The sequence below is a fragment of the Silurus aristotelis genome (genome assembly GCF_946808225.1).
Source record: "Silurus aristotelis genome assembly, chromosome: 1".
NCBI classification, from domain to species: Eukaryota; Metazoa; Chordata; class Actinopteri; order Siluriformes; family Siluridae; genus Silurus; species Silurus aristotelis.
This window is the reverse complement of record NC_139574.1, coordinates 41,597,309-41,618,404: the sequence shown is the minus strand read 5'-3', so window position 1 is coordinate 41,618,404 and position 21,096 is coordinate 41,597,309. Positions and strand designations below refer to the sequence as shown.

The 21,096-nt window shown below is 40.6% G+C and overlaps 1 protein-coding gene and 1 long non-coding RNA gene across 2 annotated transcripts in view; one reads left to right on the top strand and one right to left on the bottom strand.

Moving 5' to 3' along the window:
• LOC310724457 (little elongation complex subunit 1-like) overlaps nucleotides 1-21,096 on the top strand; it is an 80,395-nt gene that overhangs the window by 5,791 nt on the left and 53,508 nt on the right. The gene's annotated exons all lie outside the window — the stretch shown is intronic.
• Nucleotides 6,849-8,689, bottom strand: LOC310725608. Its single transcript, XR_014533446.1, has 3 exons — nucleotides 8,574-8,689; nucleotides 8,391-8,498; nucleotides 6,849-7,161 (listed from the first exon to the last, which is right to left on the bottom strand). It is a non-coding gene; the product is annotated as an uncharacterized lncRNA (long non-coding RNA).

Genomic DNA, 21,096 nt, shown 5'->3' with positions numbered 1-21,096 from the left:
GTGTGTCTGTGTTCTACATTACAGTGGGGTCTGAGGTTCGGTTCCTACCTGTGTTTTTCTTGTTCTGCCTTCTGCTTCAAATTCCTACATTTTCTTTAAAAACCAATTTACAGTAATTTTCTTTTCCCCCTTTTTCTTTTACTGTCTTCTATTTGTTTGTGTTTCTTTGGAGGATACAACATACAATACAATACAATACAATACAATACAATACAATACAATACAATACAATACAATACAGGTGTGAACCTACCTGTATTTGAGAGTTTATTTGTTAATTATCCGCTAGGTGGCAGTAATGGCACACTTACCAGTAAGCTGTAGAAGAGCTCATGATCTTCATATCACTTCACTTCTGCCCTCAGACTCTCACTAGTGTACAGAGATGATTGTGGATTAAACATATTAATGTGTGAATGTTAGATTTTGCGATGTTTCTTCTTATTTAAATCTGTAAAAAATACCAGGACTTAAAGGTAAATAAAACCTGTGTTCCACACTCTTTATTGTTCTTTTACCAGGTCGTAAGTGTTCCACCTGCTGCAAGTGTTCCACCTGCTTTACTCCACTCCTACTGCTGTAGCGCCCCCTACCTCCACCCCCACCATTATACAGCCTGCACTTACATTATCACTGCTCATTCATTATTTTTATATTTTATAGTCATATTGTCTTTTATTGGATAGAAGATTTTGTGTTTTCTTCAAAAGGGAAATCAGATCTTTACATTTTTAGCACACAGTTTACAAAGTCACAGTTTGCTGGATCCTTCAGCAAGAATTCAGCAGCCAAACCTAATGTAAATGTACCAATGCAGATTCATGTCATTGAAAAAGACCTTCATATGTCATTATCATCATCATTATTATTTTTAAGTTAATAATATACAATATGTGTCTTTACAGCCTGGTAGTCAAAGTCCATCTCCTTTAGCCAGTGATTTATCTGCATCCAGTCCTTCATCTGCATCCGGTCCTTCATCTGCATCCGGTCCTTCATCTGCATCCAGTCCTTCATCTGCAGCCAGTCCTTCATCTGCAGCCACACCTGCTGTTTATTCCAGTTCTGCTCCTCTAATTATTTATTTCCGGTATTTTAAGCCACTCAGAGACTTGATATCATTTTACTGTTTATAAATATTTGTGCTAATATTATATAGTTGTGTTATGATTTTACTTTTGTGGATTTACTGCTATTTGTATCTATTGTTTTGTATTTGTATTTGTACCTTTGTGTTTGCATCAATTATACTTTATCGTTTGACATTTTTGTACCATTTTTAGTCGTTAAAAATAAAATGTTTTATTGTACATAGAACAGTGACTCATGAATTATTCTGTGAACCTGCTGAACCCATTATCATCTTCATTATTATTATTCTAATTATTTATTTATATATATATATATGAACTTTATATGTTTATGATGTAAACAATTATAAACTCAATTTGAACAGAGTGGGGATCCTGATTATGTTCCTCATCAAAAACCACTAAGAACGTGAACGTGATCTTCAGTCAATTTAGTGATCATCAGCACAGACCTCATAGTCCTCACCAGAGTCTGGATTCTTCTGAAAACACACACAAAAGCCCTACATCACCTCTAATCCTTTTCATCTAGTAGCAGCTCTACATTTAGCTGCAACTGCACTAATAATACATTACAAATGATACAAATGTACTATGATTTAAGTGAATCAATGCTTCAGTTCAGTGAGATTACAAGTTGGGTTTAAAGCTGTAGATTTTATAGGAGGGTGGATTTTATTTCTACATACTGTTCTTTCCTTTAAAAAAGGATTAAGGGATGATTTGGGAAAAGGTAGAGGTTTATTCATGTTTACTCCAATAACATCACTTGGGAAGGGCAGATTTGATTCTACCCCTCTGACATCTACTCGGGGGTCTGCCCTGGAGAATTAGTGAAATGAAACGGTACGTGGCAGTGAGCTCCACATCCCTGTAGTGTTGGTGGATGGAGCTCACGTGACTCTAAAGCAGATGAAGCATCAGTGGAATTCATGATGGAGATGCTGAACCAGCTGGACGTAGACACTTTTTATATATTTATAGTGTTTTAAATGCCTTTATTATACAGTTACAGCAGTAGGAACTGTTATGAGAGCTGGTGCACAAATAGAGGAAACACCCACACATGCAGAATAAAATTAGAAAGAAGAATTACAAACTATTTGTATAAAATCTCTATGAAAGAAATGAAAATCATCAGGCTATAATACTGCACTGTATGTCACTGGCTAAAAAAGAGCTTTTGTAGTTTTAAAAATATTGATACATTAAAAGCTTTGATTTTATAAATATGTATGAATGAAGGTTTAAAAGTGTGATGTTGATTTGTTGCTGGTTTCAGGAAAATATTTATTAAAATGTTCTTCTTTCATGCATGTGTATCACAATCACTTGACAAGTTCCTCTTAAAGTTCTTATAAAATGTTTAATAATCACGATTCAAAACACTCGAAAACATTTACATTGTGGATTGTCTTTATTTATTATCCTAAATAATATATTATAAGTATATAAACATAAAAAAATATAATAACATGCAATATTAATATCATATTTAAAAAAATTATTATTATTATTATTATTATTATTATAAATATATCTTCTTGTTCTTCCTCTTTTTCTTTGTGCCAAAGAGCATCTTTGTTTCCTAAAAGAAAAATGCAGAGGAGGTTTAGTCTACACATCATATATATACAGTGAGGAAAATAAGTATTTGAACACAGCTGCTATTTTGCAAGTTCTCCCACTTAGAAATCATGGAGGGGTCTGAAATTGTCATCGTAGGTGAATGTCCACTGTGAGAGACATAATCTAAAAAAAAAAAATCCAGAAATCACAATATATGATTTTTTAACTATTTATTTATATGATACAGCTGCAAATAAGTATTTGAACACCTGAGAAAGTCAATGTTAATATTTGGTACAGTAGCCTTTGTTTGCAATTACAGAGGTCAAACGTTTCCTGTAGTTTTTCACCAGGTTTGCACACACTGCAGGAGGGATTTTGGCCCACTCCTCCACACAGATCTTCTCTAGATTAGTCAGGTTTCTGGCCTGTCGCTGAGAAACACGGAGTTTGAGCTCCCTCCAAAGATTCTCTATTGGGTTTAGGTCTGGAGACTGGCTAGGCCACACCAGAACCTTGATATGCTTCTTACAGAGCCACTCCTTGGTTATCCTGGCTGTGTGCTTTGGGTCATTGTCATGTTGGAAGACCCAGCCTCGACCCATCTTCAATGCTCTAACTGAGGGAAGGAGGTTGTTCCCCAAAATCTCGCAATACATGGCCCCGGTCATCCTCTCCTTAATACAGTGCAGTCGCCCTGTCCCATGTGCAGAAAAACACCCCCAAAGCATGATGCTACCACCCCCATGCTTCACAGTAGGGATGGTGTTCTTGGGATGGTACTCATCATTCTTCTTCCTCCAAACACGTTTAGTGGAATTATGACCCAAAAGTTCTATTTTGGTCTCATCTGACCACATGACTTTCTCCCATGACTCCTCTGGATCATCCAAATGGTCATTGGCAAACTTAAGACGTGCCTTTTGCTCGCAGAAGATCAGGATCAGAAATCATGTTCATGATTTCAAAGTTGTTTTCACTCCCAATCAGCATCCATGAAATTTTATTCGCTTCAGCCGGTTGGATTTTCTCTACCAGAGGCAACAGGTGATCATCTGCAGAGTGAGAGAGAGAGAGAGAGAGAGAGAGAGAGAGAGAGAGAGAGAGAGAGAGAGAGAGGGAGAGAGAGTGAGAGAGAGTGAGAGAGAAAGTGAGAGAGGGAGAAAGAGAGGGAGAGAGAGGGAGAGAGAGAGAGAGAGAGAGAGGGAGAGAGAGAGAGTTACTGAAGCTGCTTGTGTGCGTGTGTGTGTGTGTGTGTGTGTGTGTGTGTGTGTGTGTGTGTGTGTGTGTGTGTGAGAGTGTAACACTTACGTGCCATCTGGATCTGCATTTCAAAATCTGCAGACTCCAACATGTAAATGGTTAAGCGCTTCTGAGGTGCTGCAGCCATGGATACATCCTGCACATCTGGAACATGAGATGAAGCTGGACTTTGTTCCACAGCTGAAACATGAGGTGGAGCTGGACTCTGTTCTACAGCTGGAACTTGAGATGGAGCTGGACTCTGTTCTACAGCTGGAACATGAGGTGGAGTTGGACTCTGTTCTACAGCTGGAACATGAGGTGGAGCTGGACTCTGTTCTACAGCTGGAACATAAAATGGAGCTGGACTCTGTTCTACAGCTGGAACATGAGGTGGAGCTGGACTCTGTTCTACAGCTGGAACTTGAGGTAGAGCTGGACTCTGTTCTACAGCTGAAACATGAGGTGGAGCTGGACTCTGTTCTACAGCTGGAACATAAAATGGAGCTGGACTCTGTTCTACAGCTGGAACATAAAATGGAGCTGGACTCTGTTCTACAGCTGGAACATGAGGTGGAGCTGGACTCTGTTCTACAGCTGGAACATGAGGTGAAGCTGGACTCTGTTCTACAGCTGGAACATAAAATGGAGCTGGACTCTGTTCTACAGCTGGAACATAAAATGGAGCTGGACTCTGTTCTACAGCTGGAACATAAAATGGAGCTGGACTCTGTTCTACAGCTGGAACATGAGGTGGAGCTGGACTCTGTTCTACAGCTGGAACATGAGGTGAAGCTGGACTCTGTTCTACAGCTGGAACATAAAATGGAGCTGGACTCTGTTCTACAGCTGGAACATGAGATGGAGTTGGACTCTGTTGTACAGCTGGAACATGAGATGGAGCTGGACTCTGTTCTACAGCTGGAACATGAGGTGGAGCTGGACTCTGTTCTACAGCTGGAACTTGAGGTAGAGCTGGACTCTGTTCTACAGCTGAAACATGAGGTGGAGCTGGACTCTGTTCTACAGCTGAAACATGAGGTGGAGCTGGACTCTGTTCTACAGCTGGAACTTGAGGTAGAGCTGGTTTCTCATCCACAGTTGTGCGCTCTTCTACAGCAGGAACTGTGTTTACTGCTGGGGCATTTTCTTTATTTCGCTCTCCCTTCTGGCTTGGTGTGAAGGGAGTCATATTCTGAGTCTGTAACACAAAGACACACACAGCTGTAAACACTTCATTCCATTTTGTTTTATCAGATCATCATCACTGCTAGCAGGAGGCTCTTGAGGGAACCAGCTAGAGGAGGATCTTTAACCTTTTCAGCCAGTAACCCATTTACTGCAATATTGAACTTCAGCATCAAATCATTTTAATGGGGACAGCATGGGGTGGTAGATGTTTAGGGTACAGTCTTCACCTGCACATTCTTCATCCTCTGCACGTTATGATGGACAGGGTTATCCTGGTGTTCTGGTCTCAGTAAGGTCTTCTGCTTGTTAATGAAGACCTGGGTGTGGTGGTTCTTCTTAGTCTCGCGCTCCTTACGAGACTTAAAGTGTTGGATGAAGCTGTAACACAACAGAGACACTGCTCTTACACACTGCTGTTAGTCTTTATGCCGACACCAGAAAAATTACCCCCTGATGCTGACTGAAATCCCCTCATATGACCAAACCCACACTTTATATTAATAGCTTACACTTTATGGCCGTTAAGAGGTTTGCCATTGAGTTTCTCTTTTGCCAAATTCGCCGCCTCTGGAGACTCAAATTGGACGTATCCATATCCTTTTGTCCCCGTCTTGTAACGGACAACCTTCAGGAGAGACACGTCATGTCAACACACAATTCATATCAAACAGATCTAATACAGGACTTTTGTAGAAAACATGCTAATCATGCTATACAGATGTAATTCAGATCCAAACAGTTTAAAGCACAAATCCTGCATGACAGGATCTTCCCAAAGACTGAGAACAGGTCAAAAAGGGCCATGCTGTCAATCTTCTCCAGGTCCAAGTTCTTGATGAACAAGTTTCCGATGCCGCTTTTCCTCATGGTGGAATCCCTCTGAGACCACATGACTCTCATAGGGTTCCCCATAAGGATCTCACAATTAAGTGTTGCCAACGCTCGCTCAGCTGAGGAAACAAAATTCATTACAGGTCATTCATTTCAGTAAAAAAGACTGGGGAAAGATGGGTGAGGAGAAAACACTCTCAAATTTTATTTAAGGCACAAAACCTGACCATATTCACATAATAAAGTAGTAAAATAATACAGAAATTACTCCTGGAGTATTAAGTAGACAATAAACTGGTATAGATGCAGAAATAGTGTATCGGGGTTTAATGAGGATTTAATTACCATCGGCTCGCTGGTAAAAGTTGACGTAGGCGTAACTGAGTGAAACGCCGGTGTTCCAGTTCCTGCAGATCCGGATGGAGTGAACGTGGCCCACAGAGCTGAATTTCTCCATCAGCATGTTTTCTGTCACTTCATGGTGCAGATCACCAACATACAGTGCTGAAATACTCGAATTCATTTTTATCTAAAAAAAACAACAAACAAACAAACAAACTGTCAGTTATAAAGAAGAGAATAAACACCAAACCAAACCTACAGTCTTAAACAGAAAAACATCAGTATGAGTGAACTACAATCAGTTTCTACTCTGAAATGTTGAAAGATTGTAAAACATACGGGTTTAAAAGATCTTACATTTCTACATTTCTCAGTACAAAAATTAAGTTAACAAAAAGCACAAAACAGTCTAAAAAGCAGGACCGGATGCAGATGAAGGACCGGATGCAGATGAAGGACCGGATGCAGATGAAGGACCGGATGCAGATGAAGGACTGGATGCTGATGAAGGACTGGATGCAGATGAAGGACCGGATGCAGATGAAGGACCGGATGCAGATGAAGGACTGGATGCAGATGAAGGACTGGATGCAGATGAAGGACTAAATGCAGATGAAGGACTGATGAAGGACTGGATGCAGATGAAGGACTGGATGCAGATGAAGGACTGGATGCAGATGAAGGACTGGATGCAGATGAATCACTGGCTAAAGGAGATGGACTTTGACTACCAGGCTGTAAAGACACATATTGTATATTATGAACTTAAACATAATGATGATGATAATGACATATAAAGGGCTGTATAATGGTGGGGGTGGAGGTAGGGGGCGCTACAGCAGTAGGAGTGGAGTAAAGCAGGTGGAACACTTGCAGCAGGTGGAACACTTACGACCTGGTAAAAGAACAATAAAGAGTGTGGAACACAGGTTTTATTTACCTTTAAGTCCTGGTATTTTTTACAGATTTAAATAAGAAGAAACATCGCAGAATCTAACATTCACACATTCATTCATTCATTCATTCATTTTCTCCCGCTTATCCGTAATCCGGGTCGCGGGGACAGCAGTCTAAGCAGGCCCCCGCCTTCGACTGCTGCCCAATCCTCACAGCACCGTCCCTTACGGTCCCTCCTGCAGGTGGTGAGCCCACGGGAAGGCGGCCCCACGTCACTCCGACGTCACGGACCTTGATATTTCCCTCGTAAGGGACCCCCGGAGCATAGAGGGTTAAGGGCCTTGCTCAAGGGCCCAAGAGTGGCAGCTTGGCGATACCGGGGCTTGAACCCCAGACATTCACACATTAATATGTTTAATCCACAATCATCTCTGTACACTAGTGAGAGTCTGAGGGCAGAAGTGAAGTGAAGATCTATAAATATAACACACTTTAACACACTTGAGCAAAAACCAAAGTCTTTTACAATGATCTCAGTGCTTCCACTATTTGATCACTGGATGAGAAATGGGAATAGATAAAGCAGATATTGTTCTATATGATTAGGGATGTAAACTGTAGCAGCGGTGCGCGAGTGGAGGCGGAGCCGGACGGCACGAGCGGTAAGAAACACCTGCAGCTGATGAGACTAATCAGTGCTCTGTTTCAGTCTGGTGACACCAAAAAAAAAGAGGGACACCAAGCAGAGAGACGAGCGGAAGGTCGCTGAAGGGGAAATAAGCGCAGACGGGCGCCGGTGGAAGACGCGTCGGGCGCAAAGTGAACTCGTGTGGACGCAAAGAAAAGTTGTGCCGGTGCGTGAGGAAACTCTGGCGGGCGCTAAAGAGAGAAAGCGTGAGGGAGGGACCACCGGCGAACGTCAAAAAAGAAAAGGCGTCCAGAACCGTGAGTGTGTGGGTGAACCCTGGTGTGAGCACTGGAAAGGAAAACGCCAGGGTGAAAACGAAAGAAAATAAAGAAGCTCTGCTTGGTGAACTTTTGCCTGTCTGTCTTTCTTCCAGTGCGGTTTGTTACATAAACATCACTTTATTGAGATTTTGTAAATAAAAATAAATATTGCAACAATTATTTCTGCATCCCACAGCAGAGGACATTTAAAGCACATGAGTGTGGTCACAAATATAGTTGTGCAGGTCCACAGTGACGTGACATGAAAGAGATGATCACCTGAAAGTCTGAAATGAACACTTTAGGAGGGTGGAATCCACAAAGACGTTTCTGTGGTCCACCGGAACGTTTCGACTGGCCGTGGACCTGCACTGGACATTTCTTACTCTGTACAAATAAAGACCTTTAGGTTATGGTACCGGTGTTTAATCATGTTCTCATACACATTTTAACAGCACAAACCTTATAAAACAGATCGAACCATTTCTTCTGACGGGGAGCAGGTGTGTTTCCAGCTTCAGAGCCAAACCCCAGTGCTGCCAAACCGCCACAGACGAGACGTCCACTCATCGTCAACTACCCCCGCGGACGAGACGTCCACTCATCATCTACCGCCACAGACGAGACGTCCACTCATCATCCTCTACCACCACAGACGAGACGTCCACTCATCGTCCCCTACCGCCGCAGACGAGACGTCCACTCATCGTTCCTCTACCGCCGCAGACGAGACGTCCACTCATCGTTCCTCTACCGCCGCAGACGAGACGTCCACTCATTGTTCCTCTACCGCCGCAGACGAGACGTCCACTCATCGTCCTCTACCGCCGCAGACGAGACGTCCACTCATCGTCCTCTACCGCCGCAGTCGAGACGTCCACTCATCGTCCTCTACCGCCGCAGTCGAGACGTCCACTCATCGTCCTCTACCGCCGCAGTCGAGACGTCCACTCATCGTCCTCTACCGCCGCAGACGAGACGTCCACTCATCGTCCTCTACCGCCGCAGTCGAGACGTCCACTCATCGTCCTCTTCTGCACTGATGAGCTCACGAAAAAACACATTAATGTAAATGTAATGCACGTATGAGAATTTAGTTTTTAAGATACATGAATCTGTTGTTGTTTATGTCGTTAACGTAACATATAATAAGAGATAGTAGCTTGAAAAGTGATGCAATGTACAATTACCATGCGCAAAAATACATTAATACACAATATTATACACAAAAAAGTTCTTTCTAATGATCTGTTCTGTATGTTAATGCAGTTCATTGTAAAAGACAGTAACACATGAAGTGCTGCAGTATATTAGTACATCATGATCACCAAAGATCAGAACAACAACCAGAACAACACCATAATAGACAATAAAATACAGGAAAATATGCACAAGTCTATTGTGGTTCATGTGGTTGGTCATGTAGTAAATTTTACCAGAGTTTTCTTAAAGTCTAATTCCAGAAAATATACGTGCCGTGGACTACAGTTGAACGCCTGGAGAATAAAAGATGGACAAACTCGTGCCCAGTGTTGTGCTGGTTACTAAGAAATAGTGACTAGTTACAGTTACTAGTTAATTCATTCAAAAAGTAACTCAGTTACTTTGTTGATTATTTACACCAAAAAGTAATGCGTTACTGTTAAAAGTAACTTTTTAGTTACTTTTTCAAAGAACCTTCTTTAATGTTCCCATTAATGCCCTTTTATGTGTTATGGTCTACAAACACAAAACTGACTTAAACACACAGTCATTTTTAAACACTATTTTATTAAAGTCAGAGCAGCACAAACTGAATATATCACAAGGATTTCTGAAATAAATAACAAAACAAGCTGAATAATATATTCACAATCAAAAACTAAAGTGGCTTCTGCATCATAAAAGCTGTTGTGTTGAGCTCTTAAACATGTTCCTTTCACAGCTGAAGTATGAAAACTATCAACAATGTAGAACAGAACACCGGGTTAGCTTCTAGCTTCTAGCTCCTCAGGCATGGAGTTTCTGGAGGTGTTGCTATCACAGTAGATACGACCTTCAAACCAGAAAGACACAGCTTACATTAGACTAAAAACTTTTTGTCTTTATGCTCAACTAAAGTGAAATAATGAGCATATTTCCACTTTGAGAAACTCGTCTTGCTCTCACCTCGACTCGCCATTACTGCCGCACAGACCTGAATAAACGGAGACACGCCCACAGTGCGTCTTCTTCGTGTTTACAGTGGTTCATCCACCAATCCTACAATGCGTCGCTGCTGTAAACAGGTCAGACTGTAGTCTACACTTCAGCCCAAATTCATTCATTTTATAAAAGTTACCATACGGTAACGGTAACAAAGTTACTTTATTTTTAAAAGTAATGTGTTACAGTATTAGTTACTGTCAAAAGTAATGCGTAACCTCCCAATACTGTATATATACATATATATATATATATACAGTGAGGAAAATAAGTATTTGAACACCCTGCTATTTTGCAAAATCTCCCACTTAGAAATCATGGAGGGGTCTGAAATTGTCATCGTAGGTGCATGTCCACTGTGAGAGACATAATCTAAAACAAAAAATCCAGAAATCACAATGTATGATTTTTAAACTATTTATTTGTATGATACAGCTGCAAATAAGTATTTGAACACCTGAGAAAGTCAATGTTAATATTTGGTACAGGAGCCTTTGTTTGCAATTACAGAGGTCAAACATTTCCTGTAGTTTTTCACCAGGTTTGCACACACTGCAGGAGGGATGTTGGCCCACTCCTCCACACAGATCTTCTCTAGATCAGTCAGGTTTCTGGCCTGTCGCTGAGAAACACGGAGTTTGAGCTCCCTCCAAAGATTCTCTATTGGGTTTAGGTCTGGAGACTGGCTAGGCCACACCAGAACCTTGATATGCTTCTTACAGAGCCACTCCTTGGTTATCCTGGCTGTGTGCTTCGGGTCATTGTCATGTTGGAAGACCCAGCCTCGACCCATCTTCAATGCTCTAACTGAGGGAAGGAGGTTGTTCCCCAAAATCTCGCAATACATGGCCCCGGTCATCTTCTCCTTAATACAGTGCAGTCGCCCTGTCCCATGTGCAGAAAAACACCCCCAAAGCATGATGCTACCACCCCCATGCCTCACAGTAGGGATGGTGTTCTTGGGATGGTACTCATCATTCTTCTTCCTCCAAACACGTTTAGTGGAATTATGACCCAAAAGTTCTATTTTGGTCTCATCTGACCACATGACTTTCTCCCATGACTCCTCTGGATCATCCAAATGGTCATTGGCAAACTTAAGACGTGCCTGGACATGTGCTGGTTTAAGCAGGGGAACCTTCCGTGCCATGCATGATTTCAAACCATGACGTCTAAGTGTATTACCAACAGTAACCTTGGAAACGGTGGTCCCAGCTCTTTTCAGGTCATTGACCATCTCCTCCCGTGTAGTTCTGGGCTGATTTCTCACCTTCCTTAGGATCATTGAGACCCCACGAGGTGAGATCTTGCATGGATCCCCAGTCTGCGGGAGATTGACAGTCATGTTTAGCTTCTTCCATTTTCTAATGATTGCTCCAACAGTGGACCTTTTTTCACCAAGCTGCTTGGCAATTTTCCCGTAGCCCTTTCCAGCCTTGTGGAGGTGTACAATTTTGTCTCTAGTGTCTTTGGACAGCTCTTTGGTCTTGGCCATGTTAGTAGTTGGATTCTTACTGATTGTATGGGGTGGACAGGTGTCTTTATGCAGCTAACGACCTCAAACAGGTGCATCTAATTTAGGATAATAAATGTAGTGGAGGTGGACATTTTAAAGGCAGACTAACAGGTCTTTGAGGGTCAGAATTCTAGCTGATAGACAGGTGTTCAAATACTTATTTGCAGCTGTATCATACAAATAAATAGTTAAAAAATCATATATTGTGATTTCTGGATTTTTTTTTTTAGATTATGTCTCTCACAGTGGACATGCACCTACGATGACAATTTCAGACCCTCCATGATTTCTAAGTGGGAGAACTTGCAAAATAGCAGGGTGTTTAAATACTTATTTTCCTCACTGTATATATATATATATATATATATATATATATATATATATATTTTTTTTTTTGTGTGTGTGTGTGTGTGTGTGTCTGTGTGTGAGACAGTGAGGAGTGTGACTTCTGAAGACAGAAGTCTGTCCTGAAGGTGTATCAGCACTTCACTGAACTGTACACTCACCTGACACACACACACACACACACACACACACACACACACACACACACACACAGCTGCATTAACACATTTAGATCACTATCTCTCTAATCACACTTAATTCCTCCAGGATTAATTACAGGTTGGGTGACCTCTAACCTCTCGTGTGGTGCTGATGTTCCTCCTCAGAAGTCCGTCTGCTGCCTGAAGTCTCAGCTCCACCCTCTTCAGGTCATCAGACTTCATCAGGGCTGTCAATTAAACACAACCTATGTTTATCTACACTTATGATACCAGGACGAGAAAAAACCCCTCTGAAGATGTTCTTCTTAAAGATTGAAATCCGTATCAGAGCTCTTTTATAGAAATATATATATGACTGTATAATGCTGCTGCCATTAGGACTTTATTTCACATCACATGAATCTGCTGCACTTGTGAGTGGATTTGATTCGGACTTTTCTGATAAGCGTCTCTAATAGATCAGTGTAATTATTATAATATTAACGCTTAGTGGCGTCTCACCGTCCAGACTACAATTATCTCATACATACAACTGAGCATATCATTTAAACTCACACCTAGAGGTCGACTGATACAGGATGACCAATATATGTTGCTGATTTATTTTGTCCGATATGTTTGTCCAAATAAAATCTCTACAAATATAAACCTATTTTGTAATGACACTGAATTGAAAAAAAAAAAAAAAAAAAAAAATCTGTGTGACATGAACAACTCATATTTCTTGTCCACCACTTATTACACTATTTATAACTTTTAGAATAAACTTTAAAAACTGGACCAATATAAAGTTTGTTCACAAACTTTTACTAAACTGAGTTTATTTATATGATCATCACCATTCATTACATCTGATTACCTCTGTCATTGTCCCACTTTTCTTCTTCTACGCTTTTTCTATTTTATTTAATTTGTATTGTTTTCCAGCACAGTAATGTGATGAATGTAAATACTGTTATGTTTGCATCATTATGCTATAAAACACATATTATCCCATTAAGTTCGGAGCATGCGCAGAAAGAACCAGAGACATGACTGCACAGCGTTTTTTACTCGTTTACTCTGCACACTGCAAACACACCCACATGCAGCACGAGAGTGCCCTCTAATGGCTATCAGATATTATAACATTAATGCAATGTTACCAATGTCACTATGACCATTATTAATTTAGGGGCTTCAGGAAAGTCTGCAAAGGAAACAAAACTATACCTACCTTTTCCGGTTTGTCTGAATCATTGCACGAAACACATAAAAAAAAATCCAAAAACACAGCGACAAGTCAGACAAACCAGAAAAGGTAGGTATCGTTTGTGTATGTAAACTTATCAATCATTAGAGAAGACACCTGTCATTCACCTGTATATCTTGACTGACAGGTGTCTTGTCTTGATCAATGAATCCTCGTCACCAGTCACTAAAACAGAGCACACTGATTAGTCCCATCAGCCACAGATCTGCTTCTCACCGCTCGTTTCCCCCCGGCTCCACCCTCCATTCACCAACCGCCGCTCGTGCACGCACCCGCTGCTCCATCCAGCAGTAGTGTTCAGGTGTTGTGAGGTGAATCCAGTGTTAACCCTGTCAGAATGACTGCTGAAAGATCATCCACTTTCTTGTGCCAATCCATGCGATTAATTATAAAGTACAGATGTTTAAGTGAATCAGGTTCTGCCCCACATTAACTGTCAGCTATATTGCTTTCAGAGCTCAAAATGAACAAAGCACTAAAGCTGCAAGAAAATACCTCAACTTCAGTTTCTGTCAAATTTCTTTTCTTTAGGGACATCAAACATCACTGACTTTACCAAAGTGGATTTCAAGAAAAAAAATACCATCATTGAATGCTCTCTGTGATGAAGAGACATTAGACATGATTGAAATTCAAAATCTTTATTTATTTAAATAAAATAAAAAAATGAAGATGGTGAAACAACATGCACACTAAAGTACATGAAATGTTCGTATTTCACCATCTTCCTCTATTCCTGAATCATTTTCCATCTCTTCAAGTTGCTTCAACAGATCTTCGAAGCTGTCGACATCAAAGGCTGGTACAGAATCCAGGATCTCTGTGCTGTTGTGGGGGTCTTCAGTATGATTCAGGGCTTCAGACTGGTTAAAAAAGTCACAATCCTCATTTAAAATGGAAAAGATGTCGTTGTTGAGCAAAGTGATTTCCTCCTCGTCCTCGAGCTGAACCTCACTGCTTGTACACTCAGACCCATAGCAGGTGCTGTAAACAGAAGTGCACAATTTTAGCTGCATATTAAAGTAAATGAGTGGCGATTATGGCGATTATTTAAGATGCAGAGTAAAACTTCATTTGCATGTCATTCTTCTGAAACTGTTCCAATGCAGTTTACTAACTCACTTGGTCTGGCAGAAAGTCGACTCAGAAACAGAAGGGAAAAGAGGAGGATCAAAGCAGAAGTCTTTAGGAGACAGCAGTTCTTGGTGGCTAAGGCCGGGGAACTGATCACTAACTTCAGGCACGAGGTCATGGACTGGTACTTCTTCTGGCATGTTCATGACTATGTGGTGGTTTGGTTGATGATCAGGTCTCCTCTGTGAGTCACTACTCTGCACACTGCCTTTTCTCCTTCCCTTCTTTGGAAGCGGTTTATAAACCCAATCTACATGATAGAAAAGAAGAATTTAAAGAGTAAGAAGCAACATAAAAACAATAAAAGTGTCAGAATTGATGCGTTTGTTTTGTTATTTTGTCATTTGTCTATAAAGAAAGTTCACCTACCAGGAAACAACTGTTCGTGTTCCTGTTTAAGCCTCCATGATTCAGTGTAGTAGGGTTTCTTCTGTTCTTCACTCAGTTTGTTCCACTGGATCCCAAGCTGCATGCTGATCTCTGCAGAGCTGCTATTTGGATTGGCCTTGGAAAAGATGGGCCTCTGTTTCCTCGCCCAAACCATGTAGGCATTCATTGGCCTTCTGATGTTGCCTTTTTTATCTCTGCACTTGGCAATGTTAAATGTATCTACAAAATAAAAGCTGTTACCCGTCTTATTATCTGTCATTATTTCTCCTTCTTTCTTCTGAAAGTGGCTCTTTCTGGCTGAAAAATCTTTTTTGCCGTCTTGGAGAGCGGATTGTTCAAAACATTGACGCATATCACTAAAAACAATTAAAAACATTTCAGCTGTTTGTTTGCGCTTCATTGCTGTGATCAGTAAATGTTTGTGTTGAACTGCAGCACAACAAAGTTGTCATGACAATAAAAGCGAGTCCAGGGCGCTTTTAGAGATACCGACGTCACAAAAGAGGCGGGGCTTCAATGATTCAAATGCAGACACGGAAGCTGAAAACGGGTGGTGTAAAGACAAGTGAAGTGGTGTGTGATTGTAAACCCTACACGAGTTCCTATAGCGCTCCTCTGTTTAGACACAAAAGGGTATTAAAATATTTAGAATTATATTATTTAATAGAAAACACGTGTTTGCAGTTTGGAATGTGATTTTGATAAAAAATTATGGGGTTTAATTTAAAGTGTAATTAGTTAGTACTGCATGTGGGGACCTGTTGTTGTAATACTTAAAGTGACCATTAGGGGGAGTAGAAGTGCATTGAAAATAGAGAATGAGAGAACACGTGATTAGCGCGTGTCAGATGTGTGTTATGAGCTATTAGAAAAGAAATCATTCATTCATGCTACCTGGCCTCATTTCCTTCTGTTTCCTGACAACACTTCACTTTTAACAAATACTTTATTAAATTTCCCTTAGATTATTCATTATACTTACCTTCTCTGAACACAAACAGATGTTTTACTTAAACACATGGTAGTATTTATAGTCTCTGTTTATCTTTCAATCATAATCATCTACTTATCAAGACGTTTGTAAGTAAGAAATTATCATAAGAATAAAATAATCTGGTAAATTAATCACAAGGTAAATTAACTGTAATACATATTTTTTTTTGAATACATTCAAGTCCAAAACTGTATTTAAAAAAGAAAAAACATTAATGAAAGATTTGATTGATTTTGATCTGCTGCCAGTCTTTTTACAAGCACTTAGTGTTTTCTCAACTGGTCCACGACTACACCATAATATGTATGGGATTTTTATATTGGTATTAAAATAAGAAACTAAACTCCTATAAAATCATTTTAGCAGTATTAAAATCAAGATTTGGTGATTTCTGTAAAAAGCTTGTTGTGGAATGGACGTCTCTGTTCACCTGTGTACAGCAGCACATGGGGAGGACAACAAATAATGACAAGAAACAAAAAAGTGACAAACTTCATTTAGATTTGACTTTTCCTCCATCACCCTTGTAGCTGACATGCCATCATTATACACACACAATGAATGTAACACTGATTTGAGGTGATCCATGAAAAAAAACCCACTTTCTATTAGTCATTTCTGTAAATGTTAGTTTTAAGACTAACGAGGCATAAAAACAATTCAAATGTTTACACGTGAGATTCGTAACACCACTTCCACAAATACAAAGTGCCCTAGTGTGACATTTGATCAGTTCACAGCAAAAACAACTTCCTCCATTCTGCTAAATCTTGATATTTAAATCCTTGTTTGGTCAATTATTCCCTGGTTCTCCTACAGCTGATGTTCTACTGTATACACAACACATCATCTACAGGAATCTTTGATATCCCCAGACCTGAGGTGAGATACTGAACAGGAACGAGTGAGATGAGACTTTAAACTGTTGCTCAGAGACGAGTCCATAACATCTTCTCTTCATCTTCTTCCTCTTGATCTCCTCATCTTTTTCCTTCTCCTCCTGATCCCCTGGTGTTGGACAGAAATCCCTCTGTAACCTATAACATAAAGCTGTTCAAACACTATGTGCTTTATATTTATCTCTATGTGAGGCTCATGACTGGTAGGAGACGAGCTGCTTGGAGGAGACTGAGTCCTCACAGGGGACAAGCTGCTTGGAGGAGACCGAGTCCTCACAGGAGACGAGCTGCTTGGAGGAGACTGAGTCCTCACAGGGGACGAGCTGCTTGGAGGAGACTGAGTCCTCACAGGGGACGAGCTGCCTGGAGGAGACCGAGTCCTCACAGGGGACGAGCTGCTTGGAGGAGACTGTATAATAATTATTTTAATAATATCAAATATATAATATAAAATATTTCATATAATAAAAATCAAAAGTAATATTTCAGAGTTGAATCCCAGTGGAAACGCGACTGATCCGAAGCTGCTGCTTTTCAGCTGATACACACTGTGTGGTCAAAAGTATTTGGACACATGTCTTTTCCTGCCAGATGTGGTTCATAAATTCACATGCACTTAAATGCACCATCCAGCCAATTACCATGCAAACTGTGAAAACACTTCATAGAAACAGAATGTAGAATCACTGAAAGCATTTTAAATGGGATTTAAATACCCGGGACAGAGGGAAGCAGGAGCTTTTCTGTAGCTATTATTGCTTTTATGTTCATGGCACAGGACCAAATATCAGTTTATTTTATCTTTCCATAATGAGCTGGAATAAAACATAAATGCTGCGGTGCCAATGGAAGATTAAGGAGAAAAAGAGTCTCCAGGGACCATGATGATTTCTTGGCCTGGATATTGACTGGATAATAAGCTGATTTAGATTCCTACAGCTGTGCTCCTGGATCTATGTGCTGAATTGGGTCCAGTACTACAGAGGGAAACACACCAGAACCATGCCATCCCCGTCCAAATACAGGTCCTCACCACTCTGGGGTTAATGACAACAGGTTGTTTTTAGTAAGAAATGGCAGACAGGGAAATACTTTATATAAATATTATATATAATCAACTTTTTTACAAAGACCTTCGTTAGATATAATATAATTCTATTAAATCTCATGCTATAGGTCTGGTATCTGCCCCTGAGTGTCATAATGCCTGTCATTTTGGATGTTATTATTAAGGTGGGTAGTCGATACATAAGGTTTCCCTTCACTGTGGCACACTGACCTGCTTCAGCACATGATTCCTTTATCCTGACACATAGCAGTGTAGGGAACAGACTACAGGCAGCTGCAGGATGTGATGACTGGCTTCTTGGTGACTTTAACAACATGTAGAAATTGTAAACATTGTCCTGATGTAGTCTATAATATGACAGGTGACAGAGGCTTCACCCCTCAGATGCTCCTCACCTCCTTAAATGCAGATGTGGAGCTCTGGATGTCTCAACTGGCAGATTTCTATACCCCCCGGAAAAAGTGTGTAAGATTATCAGGGTGTGTGGTGTTTTGCACAATGTGGCACTGAGGACCAGTTTCCCTCTCCCTCCTGACCTTCCTCCCCCTCAGCATTATGACCCCGAGCCACAGCCCCCTGCCCCACAAGAGGGATATCAACAAGATGCAAGAATCCATGAGGAGGTCATATGCCATTTGAAAGGAAGACAAAAATCATGGTTTAACTTCATCTTTTAATAATTGTGCAATTTTACTTTTGTCACATTTTCCCAAAAGTTTATCATGTGGACTTTAATTATTTAGTTTAAAAGCTTCCTTCAGTTGAGAAACACTGATTTAGAATCAGGATTTAAATGATGTCGAACACTTCAATAAACAAGTGATTTCATATTTTAGATTTTTATTGATTTTATTAATTATTATTGGACATGGAGAGGTTTAGCTTTCAGTTCCTGTCCTTGATGTCCAGACTCACTTTTCTCTCTTTTTTCCTTTTTTTTTTACTGGAATGGGCGATAGTCGTCTGATCCAGTGCGGCAGGGGAAGAGAAATAGAACTGTGAGACTTCAGTGCAGACCACACCTCATCGTGAAACCTCAAACCAACACCGTGACGTCTCGATGAGAATACCATTGAGTCTGTTCTGATTGTGTGACATTTGCGACAAAGGATAGGACGACAATTCCAATCACGATGTTTCGCTGGTTCAGTTGTCCATAGAACATAGCCACAGAAGGTGATGGTGTAGTACGTTACAAAGGTGCTTTGCATGACGAAGTCCGTAAAGAGAAATCCGTGAGTTCCCGGAGCAACCAGCGAGCGGGCAGAAACTCCAAACGATTGGGCAAGGGTAATAACCCTACGCACATGAAAGATACGGGTGATCAGCTGAAGTCCAGCAGGAAGATCATAGACAGAGTTCTGGATGGAATCTAGCCACATTCCATCTGGGGAGAACATGTCAGCATGGTGCAGAATGTCGATCACTGGTCTGAACGGGTCCTCATCAGTTTCCCAAACAAATTCGTCCTTTTCTGGAGGAAACCTGAACCATTTACGGGGTAAATGATGGCACCGTTTACCTAAAGGACAGGTGGGCTGCTCCAGGCACCACAGGCGGTGCTTTAGAAGAACAAGGAAAAAACAAGCATCGCAGGTAGCTCTAGAGGTGTCAAAGTGGAAGCGATACCCCTCAGCACATGCTTCGATGTACGCACACGTGCCTTGATGCAGACGCATACCTTGCAGAAGCCACCTTTGTTCACCAGCTGCCATGTTCCTGCACACAGCATAAAATACACACAACAACAACATGATTTATATACGATATTATCAAAGAATCAGAATTAAAGCATAGAAAGGGTTTAGTGATTTTAGTTATAAGGAAACGTTTGTTACAGTCATTTTTTCTCATCGACTAGGGCCATAATCCCTCCATCCAAATCCACATAGATGTTTTGATCCATATCTGTGGAGATGTTTTCTGTAGAAGACTCTTCACCTGTAATTTTATACACTGGGAGCTGTACGTATTGTCTAAACAATGGCAAGGAATTCCACAACAGATAAAACATGCCACGGCTGCAGGGATTATTAAAATTGTAGTCCCAGTCTGACCCTATTCTACTCTATTTATTAGTATATTATGGTAATTATACTTGGAGTAAACAGGTTACATGAGTTTGATTAAAATGTGGGCTAAATAGGTTAAATTAAGCTACTTTATTGTATCTAATAAGATCTATACTAATTATTAGGTCAATTTGTTGGATTAATTTAAAAAGCTAAACTATAAAAGCTAAGCTTAGCTAGCCGGCTAGTTACCCATGCTAATGTCGCTAAATAATGACTTTGTACTTTTCGAGTCTTTTACTAAATAATGTACAATATTCTGCTATAATTATTTAGATGACTTACCAGGTACCTGTATAAAGAAATATTCAATAGAAGAGAGGTTGTAATTTTTCTTAGTTGCTGCTAATCGCTGCTGCTTCTTGCTGCTGTTTGTTTGTTTGGTGGTTGTCAATTTTAGTGTCTCTTTACTTACAATTGGTAAATTCACAAATGAGAAACAAAAGCACGCTCTGGTTTATATAGACGTGTCACACTGTGACATCACACCTAGATGCCCCGCCCTCTGCCTGTGACATCATCATGTCACTCACTTTCTTTCTCTCTCTCTCTCTCTTTGTCTCTCTCTCTCTCTCACACACACACACACACACACACGCACACACACACACACACACACACACACTCTCTCTGCGCATGTACAGATTACAGAGGGAAGATTACACACAATCCGGAAGTTGACCTGAGTGACTATATGAATGTTGTAGAATCATAAAAGACCAGATGAAGCTGACTGAGGTGAACCCCTGAAACTAACCCAGGAACAGAGTAGAAACATTCTGACCACCTGCTGGTTTCTTTTTGAGAGACTACAGAAAGGAAATTTCTTGAACTATCTATGGATTCAGACTTGGTCGAACTCATTGTTTTGACTAGAAGTGACCGAACTGAACTCTTGAACCGAGTCACTTGAACTGAATCTAAGGAGTCGAAATCATCGAATCGAATCTTTTCTAACTGAATTGACCA